Here is a 10,019-nt window from a genome sequence, read left to right as displayed (position 1 = left end):
GAGTGTTATGAAAGAACAGAAATTGTTGAAGAATTTGAGCTACGGACTTGTTTAAAGTTATTAAATTGAAAAAATTCGTGAAATAATGTGAAAATGTGAAATTTGCAGACTTGATTTCGTTTGCTCCTGAAGGTTAAACCTTTTCTTCAAATCTACAAAGACAATAGTGATGACAGTGATTACAGTTACGTTGCAAATGCTTGGAGATCTAGCGTTGCAGTTGTCTTTGCTTTAAAAAAAAATGCATTGAGATGAAACATCATTATCTTTGAACTGAAGCTGGACAATATGTCTAGTTTTCATGTCACAGGATTGGTAGTTGGACACTTGGCAATATTTGTCAAAATTTGGCAATATTTGTCAAAATTTGGCAATATTTGGCATTTTTGGTAATATTAGGCATTTTGGTAATATTTGGCATATTTGGCAATATTCAACAATATTTGGCATTCTGGCAATATTTGTCATTTTTACAGTATTTGTCATTTTTGGCAATATTTGGAATTTTTTGTAATTGGCATTTTTGGTATTATTTGGCATTTTGGCAATATTTGGCATATTTGGCAATATTGAGCAATATTTGGCATTTTGGCATTATTTGGCTTTCTTTTTTTACAGTATTTGGCATTTTTGGCAATATTTGGCATTCATTGGCAAAATTTGGCATCGAAGCCCTCTTTACATAAGCTCCCAAGGCATCCACAGAAATTAGTTCCTGTTGTTAATGATAGATGACGTTTTGGCAAAAGCGCCAAAAGAGCATTCATTGAATTATGAAAAAAAAAAAATTCATGTCAACTTAGTTTAGCTAAGTTCATCATGTTAACCAATTTTGTTTACCTCATTCGTCTGTTTGTTTATTCTTTACCATTTTTTTTTTACAGATATCATGTCTTTTATTTTGTTTACTGTACAATAAATCATATCTACTGACTGTGGAGATGGGTTGGGTGTCTGCCTGGGATGGCCTTTATGTTTCGTTAATTGAATGACTGATTAATTAACTAAGTAGTTAATTAATTCATTAGTTGATCAATTATTTGATTAATTAGTTGATCAATTAGTTGATTAATTAATTAATTAATTAATAGAGCCTCATCGTGTTTATTGAAAAAAAAAATTCAGACGCCATAACCGACAGGGAACCACATATGTGTTTTTCTGTGTTTGCAAACGTGTTTTCAATGTCCCCCTGTGTTCTTTTGTGTGTTTTTATGTTCGTTTTTGTTTTATGCGTTGGTGGGTGTTTGTGCCTGCGCACAGACATATACACACATACACGCATGTACGCATACACATATGTACACATGTACACACACATGTGCCCTCAGTGTGGGAACTCAAATTTGCACTTCTGTAAAAGAGAGAGAAAGAGAGAGAGGGAGAGTAAAGGAGAGAGAGAGGGGTGAAAGGGGGCAGAAAGAGAGTGAACGAGGAGAGGGGGAAGGGAGAAAAAGAGAGAGAGTGAGTGAGGGAGAGAGATAGAACAAAGGGGGGGGAAGAGAGCGATTGGGAGAGGAGGAGAGGGAGAGGGGGCGATGTATACTCGCTGTAATAGAAATCAAATCGTGATTTGTTGTTGATGAAAGAATAACGTGAGTTATTGCTCTGTATGAGGTCATGCGCTTGACTCCTACTAAGGGTACAGATTCCTATGTGTGCATGTTCCCCCCCCCTCTCTCTCTCTCTCTCTCTCTCTCTCTCTCTCTCTCTCTCTCTCTCTCTCTCTCTCTCTCTCTCTCTCTCTCTCTCTCTCTCTCTCTCTCTCTTTCTCCCCCCTTCCCATCCCCTATTCCTTACCTCACCCTCTTCCTCACCTCTCCCTCTCTCTCCCTCCCTCTCTCACTTCCCTCTCACTCCCCCTCTCACTCCCCCTCTCCCTCTCCTCTCCCCCTCTCACTCCCCTCTCCCCCTCTCCCTCCCCCTCTCCCTCCCCCTCTCCTCTCCCTCTCACTCCCCTCTCCCTCCCCCTCTCCCTCCTCCTCTCCCTCCCCCTCTCCCTCTCCTCTCCCCCTCTCCCTCTCCTCTCCCCCTCTCCCTCCCCCTTTCACTCCCCCTTTCACTTCCCATCCTCCTCTCCCTCTCCCTCCCCCCTCTCCCTCCCGTTCTCCTTCCTCCTCTCCCTCCCCTTCTCCCTCCCCTTCTCCCTCCCCTCCCTCCCCTTCTCCCTCCCCTTCTCCTTCCCCTTCTCCCTCCCCCTCTCCCTCCCCCTTTCCCTCCCCCTCTCCCTCCCCCTCTCCCTCTCCCTCCCACTCCCCCTCTCCCTCCCACTCCCCCTCTCCCTTCCCTCTCCCTTCCCTCTCCCTCCCCTCTCCCTCCCTTCTCTCTCCCCTCTCCCTCCCCTCTCCCTCTCCCTCTCCCCTGCCCTCTCCATCCCCTCTCCCACCTCTCTCCTTTCCCCTCTCCATTTTCCCTTCCCTTCCCCTCTCCCTCCCTCCCTCCCTTTCTCTCTACCCCCCCTCTCCCTACCCCTCTCCCTCTCCCTTTGCCTCCCCCTCTCACCACCCCACTCCCCCCCTCACTCCCTCTGCCTCTCTACCTTCTCCCTCAGGCTCCCTCATTGCGTTCACACACGCACGCACGCACACACATACAATCCAATACAAAACACAGCTTTCGTGCAACATTTTGCAATTCATGTCAACTGTGTGTGCGTGCGTGTGTGTGTGTGTGTGTGTGTGTGTGTGTGTGTGTGTGTGTGTGTATGCACGCGTGCGTTTGTGTGTATGTGTGTGTGTGTGTGTGTGTGTGTGTGTGTGTGTGCGCGTGCGCGTATGTGTGTTTGTGCTTGCGCGCGTGTATGTATGTATGTATGTATGTATGTATGTATGTATGTGTATGTTTATGTATGACTTTGTATGTATGGGAATAATAAGTAGAGATTGAGGAAGAGAGTGAGAGAGAAAAGGGGGCGGACAGGAAGAGAGGGAGGGAGGGAGGGATATGAAATGACCAGAGAGAAAGAGAGAGAGAGAGGGAGAACAATTTTGAAGGCATAGATGAGCAATATACAAAGTTCATAGAAATGTATTACAAAGATGATTCCTTCCATATCAGGTGATGCTTGTCACTTTACCCTTGCGATGATATTCAACTACGGTAACACCTTTGGTATGAATAGATACACAATTTGATGATGATTGATGACTCGACCTCCGCCACAGGTAGCGCCGCTCTAAGCTGCGCATCCAATGAGCATCCTTGTACCGTTTGATGACAAATAAAGTTTGGTGCCACCGTATTGACAATATGCACCACGCAATCATCACGTTTTATTTTGTCCTATTTCTTTTTATTTTATTTTTTTGGTCATCGCGGTTAAGGTGTATAAAGAACACAAACCGAGCGATTTCGTAAAACGTCCGAGGTTGTTCCGCTCTGTTACCTTGTGTTCCTTTTCCTGGACACAATTACCTTCTCATTATTCCCCTCAGCAATTGCGAGTGGCCCAATTACTCCGCAGTTGATGACTTCATCACATTTCTGTTTCATAAAGTGAGATTTCTTCGTCCGTTTTTTCTCTCCGTGTTTGTTTCCATTTGCGGAAATGAGTCCTTCAGTGACGCATGTGTGATGACTGTAAGTATTGTCGAAATCAGTGTCCGCCATAAGAGCTGCGTAAAGCTGTCTCCTCGCGCGCGATCTCTCTCCTGTCAGCGTTTTCTCCTCTGCTTTGTTGCTCTGTAAACCTGCGTTATTGACTGTCTTACGGCCGATAACTTTGGTGATAAAAGTATTACATTTAGAACTGACGTAAAAGAGAAGAGAGAAAAAGAGAGAGAGAGGGAGAAGGCGAGGGAGAGTAGAGACAGAGGAAAAGAGAAAAAGAGATCAAGAGAAAGAAAAAGAGAAGGAAACCGAGAAAGTAAGAAAAAGGAAAGAAAAGAGGAAAAGAGATCAAGAGAAAGAGAAAAAGAGAAAGAAGGAAACAAAGAGAAAAGAGAAAGAAGGAAACAAAGAGAAAAGAGAAAGAGAAATGGATCCACACAAACACAACACGTGTAAGGGTTCTACGCAGTGGTGTGGTTAAAGAAATTTTACAACAGGCTCTAACTGTCCCAGTAGCATGCGTACATCACTTATGGGGTATTATAGCCTGTATAAGACAATTTTTAATAACCGGTTCGCGGAGTTCGTAAAATCTCAAGAACAGGCTCGTACTAACCGGTAAGAACCGGTTGAATCCAACTAATGGTTATACGTTTCTTCCCAGAGAGATCATCTGTGGGAGGGTCTGAAGAGGCTGTTGTAAGGATCTGGGTTGCCAGTCACAAGTCGAGGCTGTAATTTTTATAACGAAGAAAGTTAAGTAACATGTATTAGGATGTAAGATTGAAGGTTCCTGTGATACATACTTAATGAGAAAATGTTAACACAGCTGAGGCCATCACTAACACCAGCACTAGCACCAGCACTTGCACCAACATCAGCACCAACACCAACATCAACGTCAAAATCACCACAACTACCACCAACACAACAACCACCACGACCACCACACAATAGACACAACAGATTCTTACAACTTATTCCATTTTTATAACCACAATGATACAACCACAAACACAACACAAACACAACACAACCACCACACAATAGACACAACAGATTCTTACAACTTATTCCATTTTAATAACCACAATAATACAACCATAAACACAGCACAACCACAAACACAACCAACCACACAGAACCACAAACACAACCAACTACACACAACCAAAACCCCTTCGTGTTTCGTCCTATTCTTCAATCACCGTCATAATTACTGCAACTACACCGCCTACCACCGCGAACGCTACAATCACCGAACTGAACTTACTGGATCGCACATGAAAAACAAGATATTAGGTGTTGGGGGAAAAATGAAATATTGAAATGTCATTGCAAAATAGAATTCTCACGTAGAAATAAACAAATAAAAATAATAGTAAATAAAAATAGATTGAGAAAAACTAGATGAACAACAATAAAAAATGTGGAACGACGCCAAAAATATACAAACAAATAAATAAATAGAGAAATAAAAATAGATAAAATGGAATAAAAGAAACATAAGATAAACAAAAAAAATAAAATGAAGTAGAGACTTGTAATGAACAACGAGGTCAGAGGCATTACCAAGCAATAACGGGAACTGTATAAGGTGGTGGCAGACTTAGGTTACAATTGTCTAGACTTCCGTAAGAGCATCTTAACAATGTGTCTAACATTCGTATTCTAGGTTGAACCTCTCTTAGTTTGTCATTCAGGTTCTCGCTCTAAGACCCAAAAGTAATTTGGAAATTTGAAAAACGAAAGATCGTGACCGAAGTCGTTGCTACTCAAATGAAGTAGCAAAAGCAAATAGCATGCTAGTTAGAAATGACTAGTGTCCCACCACCTTAATTAACACACACACACACACACACACACACACACACACACACACACACACACACACCTCCCCATAGCATTACCCATAGATCGGTCATACGAGCTCTGAGCTCTCTTCCGGGAGGGAAATAGCTGTCGATCACGAGTCCAACACGTGATCCAAAGACCAAGGTGAATCACACACACACACACACACACACACACACACACACACGACTCGGTGGCGTGGTTGGTAGAGTCCCAGACTGTCAGTATGGTGGTACCTGGTTCGAATCCTGCCCAGGGCTGAATTTATTTCAGTATCGCTGCGCTTCGAGTCGTTACTCCAACTCTCGTGGGCTGGGAGTTGGGTGTGTGCGTGTAAGGTCATAGCATTACCCATAGATCGGTCATACGAGCTCTGAGCTCTCTTCCGTGAGGAAAATAGCTGTCGATCACGAGTCCAACACGTGATCCAAAGACCAAGGTGAATCACACACACACACACACACACACACACACACACACACACACACACACACACACACACACACACACACACACACACAAACACACTATATATATATATGTATGTATGTAGCATACATGTAAATATATATGCATATATTCGTATGTTCATATATCAATGCATGTATGTAGTCACGAGTGAATATTTTTACTCGCCCAGACTTTTTCGTAATAAAAAAAAATATTTGACATTTTTATCTGTTCAAGAAAGTTACCAAACCGGAAGCTAACTGCTAAATAGGAAAATATATTTTGAACTAGACAATACAATATATATATATATATATATATATATATATATATATATATATTGACGTTGCGACAACTACAGATTATGTATGTTAGAATGAGCGGGTTAGAGCGTCGCTACTTGCGGCGTAGGTCGAAGTGACGGAAATCCGGTCCCGGTCGCACGCGAGTTGGACCAAGGGCATGGTTTATTAAATTCCACGCTACAAAGTCTTTTGTAGGGGGGACCGTCCTAGCCTCCTGATTGGAGGAGTTGGTGACGTTAAACCAAGGCATGTATGTATAAACATAAAATCACAAAGAATTTTGTAGAAGATAACGTGTTTATGTTTTTGTAAAGACTTTGCCACAATGTGAGAAACAAGATGTCCCTCCCCTCCACAGGTCTTTACCAACTATATGACCCTCATTTGTTTCCTTCCTCCTCCTCCCTCTCCCCCTCCCCCTCCTCCTCCTCCTCCTCCTCCTCCTCCTCCTCCTCCTCCCCCTCCTCCTCCCCCTCCCCCTCCTCCTCCCCTCCTCCTCCTCCTCCTCCTCCTCCTCCTCCTCACCTCGCTCCATCTCCCCATCTTCCTCCTTCTACTTTTACATCTCCTTCTCATCTTCCTCTTCTTCCTCCTCATCATCTCACTCCATCTCCTCCCCATCTCACTCCATCGCCTCTCCATCTTCCTCCATCTCCTCCTCCTTCACCTTTTCCTCCTCCTCCTTCTCCTCCTCAGCTCACTCCATCTCCTTCCCATTTCACTCCATCTCCTTCTCCATCTTCTCCTCGTACTCCTCCTTATCCTCCTTCAATTCCTCTTCCTACTCCCCCTCCTCCTCCTTCTTCTCCTTCTGTCCTTCCTCTCCCTTCTCTTCTGTCCTTACTCTTCCACTTTTTCTGTTCCTCCTCTCTTTCTTCTTCTGTCCTTCCTTCCCCTCCTGTCCTCCTTCCTTTTCTCTCTCCTTCCCTCTCTCCTTCCTTCCCCCTTCCTTCCTTTCCTCCTTCCCTCCTTCCTTCACTCCTTCCCTCCCTCCTTCCCGCCGTCCTTCCCTCCCTCCTTCCCTCCCTCCTTCCCGCCACCCTTCTCTCCCTCCTTCCCTCCCTCCTTCCCTCCCTCTTTCTCTCCCTCCTTCCCTCCCTCCTTCCCTCCCTCTTTCCCTTACTCCTCCCCTCCTTCCTTCACTCCTTCTCTCACTCCTTCCATCCCTCCTTCCATCCCTCCTTCCCTCCCTCCTTCCCTCCCTCCTTCCCCTCCCTCCTTCCATCCCTCTTTACCTCCTTCCCTCCCTCTTTCTCTCCCTTCTTCCCTCCCTCCTTCCTCTCCCTCCTTCCCTCCCTCCTTCCCTCCCTCCTTCCTCTCCCTCCTTCCCTACCTCCTTCCCTCCTTCCTTCTTACTTTCCCTGATCTCCATATGTGTATTATAGAGCTGGTTGGAAACATCTTTCTCGTTTCAGTAAGGAAGAAGAAAAAAAAAATCCATTTTCTGTACGTCACATTTGTCATTCTGTCAGGATCTTCCTTTTGTCATCTACAAATTTTCCTTTTTATCTTATTTTATCTTATTTTATTTATCTTATTTTGTTTTATTGTATTTTAATTCTATTTTTGTTTTAATTGATTTTGTTCTATTTTTTTAATACTTACCTGATCCTATTTCATTGTACTTTTCTTCTTGTATCTTATTTTTTTATTGTTTACATATATTTATTTTATTTTGATTTATTATATATATATATATATGGTTTTGCTAATTTGATCATTATTTATACGCCTTTAGCAAATTTTCATTAAAATATATTTACTTTAACTTCGAATATAAACAATCATTATTCATTCATTAATATTCTATCTATACACAAATAAAAATTTGCAGACACGTGTGTATGCTCTTACATGCAAAATAGTTACATATAAAATTAATGTACATATATATTGCATATCCACATCACATAAGATGACAAGCCTTCTCGAGTGTCTGAGAAAAAAAAAATATATATATATATATATATATATATATATATATATATATATATAATATATATATATATATATATGGATGATATATATATATATATATATATATATATATATATATATATTATATATATATATATAAGAGTTTTGATAATAATTGTTAATAATAATAATAATAGTTTTATAATAAAAAATAATAATAAAAAAAAGATAAAATATTTCTACACTATTTTCTCTTCTTTGACATGATTCACATTTGCATTATGCACTTCTTCCTTTCCAGCTCTTCATCAATGTCCTTCTTCTACTTAAAATATGTCCGTCCCTGACGCTTCCCTAATCATGCCTCGCCTCATCAATCTTACACATCTGCCTTCTACCCCTCCTCCCCCTCTCCTACCCCCTCCTTCCCCCTCCTACCCTCCTCCCCCCTCCTACCCCTCCTCCTCCCCTCTCCTTCCCCCTCCTCCCCCTCTCCTACCCCTCCTCTCCCCCCCTCCTCCTCTTCCTCCTCCTCCTCCTCCTCCTCCTCCTCCTCCTCCTCCCTCTCCTCCCCCCTCCTCCCCCTCCTCCCCCTCCTCCCCCTCCTACCCCTCCTCCTCCTACCCCTCCTCCCTCTCCTCCCCCTCCTTCCCCTCTCCTACCCCTCCTCCTACTCTTTTTTTCCTCCTCCTCCCCTCCTCTTTTTCCTCCTCCTCCGGTTCCTCATCCTCTTGCTCCTCCTCTTAACATCTTCCTCCTAACTTCCTCCTCCTTACTTCCTCTCCACCCTCTCCTCCTCCTCTTCCTCCTCCTCCTCCTCCTCCTCCTCCTCCTCCTCTTCCTCTTCCTCCTCCTCATCATCATCCCACTCCCACCACTCCTCTTCTTCTTCTTTCTTCTCCTCCTCCTCCTTCCTTGCTCCTTTCTTCTGCCCTTCCTCCTCCGTCTCCCTCTCCTCTTCCCTCTCCTATTCCCCTCCTCATCTTCCCCCTCCTCATCTTCCCCCTTATCGTCTTTCCCCTCCTCGTCATCCCCCTCCTCGTCTTCCTCCTCCTCGTCTTCCACCTCCTCGTCTTCCCCATCTCCTCTTCCCCCTCCTCGTCTTCCCCCTCCTCGTCTTCCCCCTCCTCGTCTTCCCTCTCCTCGTCTTCCCTCTCCTCGTCTTCCCCCTCCTCGTCTTCCCCCTCCTCGTCTTCCCCCTCTCCTCTTCCCTCTCCTCTTCCCCCTCCTCGCCTTCCCCATCCTCCTCTTTCCCCTCCTCCTCTTCCCCCTCCTCCTCTTCCCCCTCCTCGTCTTCTCCCTCCTCCTCTTTCTCCCCGTCCTCTTTCCTCTCCCCTTTTCCTCCTCCTACTCCTCCTCTCCGTCGTCCTTCCTCTCCCCTTTCCCTCCTTCTTTTTATTTCTCCATTCTCGTCCGCATAGTATAGTAGCGCTGGTAAATTACAGCCCGTAACATTCATGGTAAATTGGAAGACCTGTACAGTACAGAAAGACGCGTTTTTGCAACATTTCCTGTTATTTTCTAAAAAAAAAAAAAAAGATATACATAATTAAGTAAATAAAACAAAACAGAATGTATGAATGAACAAAATATAAAAAATGATGAATAAATAGATAAGAATAGAATAAAGATCCATTCCTGTCTGACCTTCTTGAAATTGACGAAACTTTGCACGTTCATCAAATACGGTAGAAATTGAATAGAAATGTACACAGATTAGGAGTTTTTATCAAAATTGATGACATATGCAAAGCCTAAACGATGATGATGTTAACTGGGAACCCCATATTTAGATGATAGGTCATTGCTGTTGACCTATGACGTCATACGGAACGAAAACCAAAATTTCGAGAAGAAAGCGAAGAGTCTTTGGACAATCAACGGCGCGGTTTTATGTTTTAGCAAGACGACAGAAACAGCTTCTTGTTTTCTTTTTTCTTTTTT

Source organism: Oratosquilla oratoria, chromosome 24 (genome assembly GCF_046742065.1).
Source record: "Oratosquilla oratoria isolate Oo_2021 chromosome 24, ASM4674206v1, whole genome shotgun sequence".
Classification (NCBI taxonomy): Eukaryota; Metazoa; Arthropoda; class Malacostraca; order Stomatopoda; family Squillidae; genus Oratosquilla; species Oratosquilla oratoria.
The sequence above is the reverse complement of the archived record's forward strand: the minus strand, read 5'-3'. Positions refer to the sequence as shown.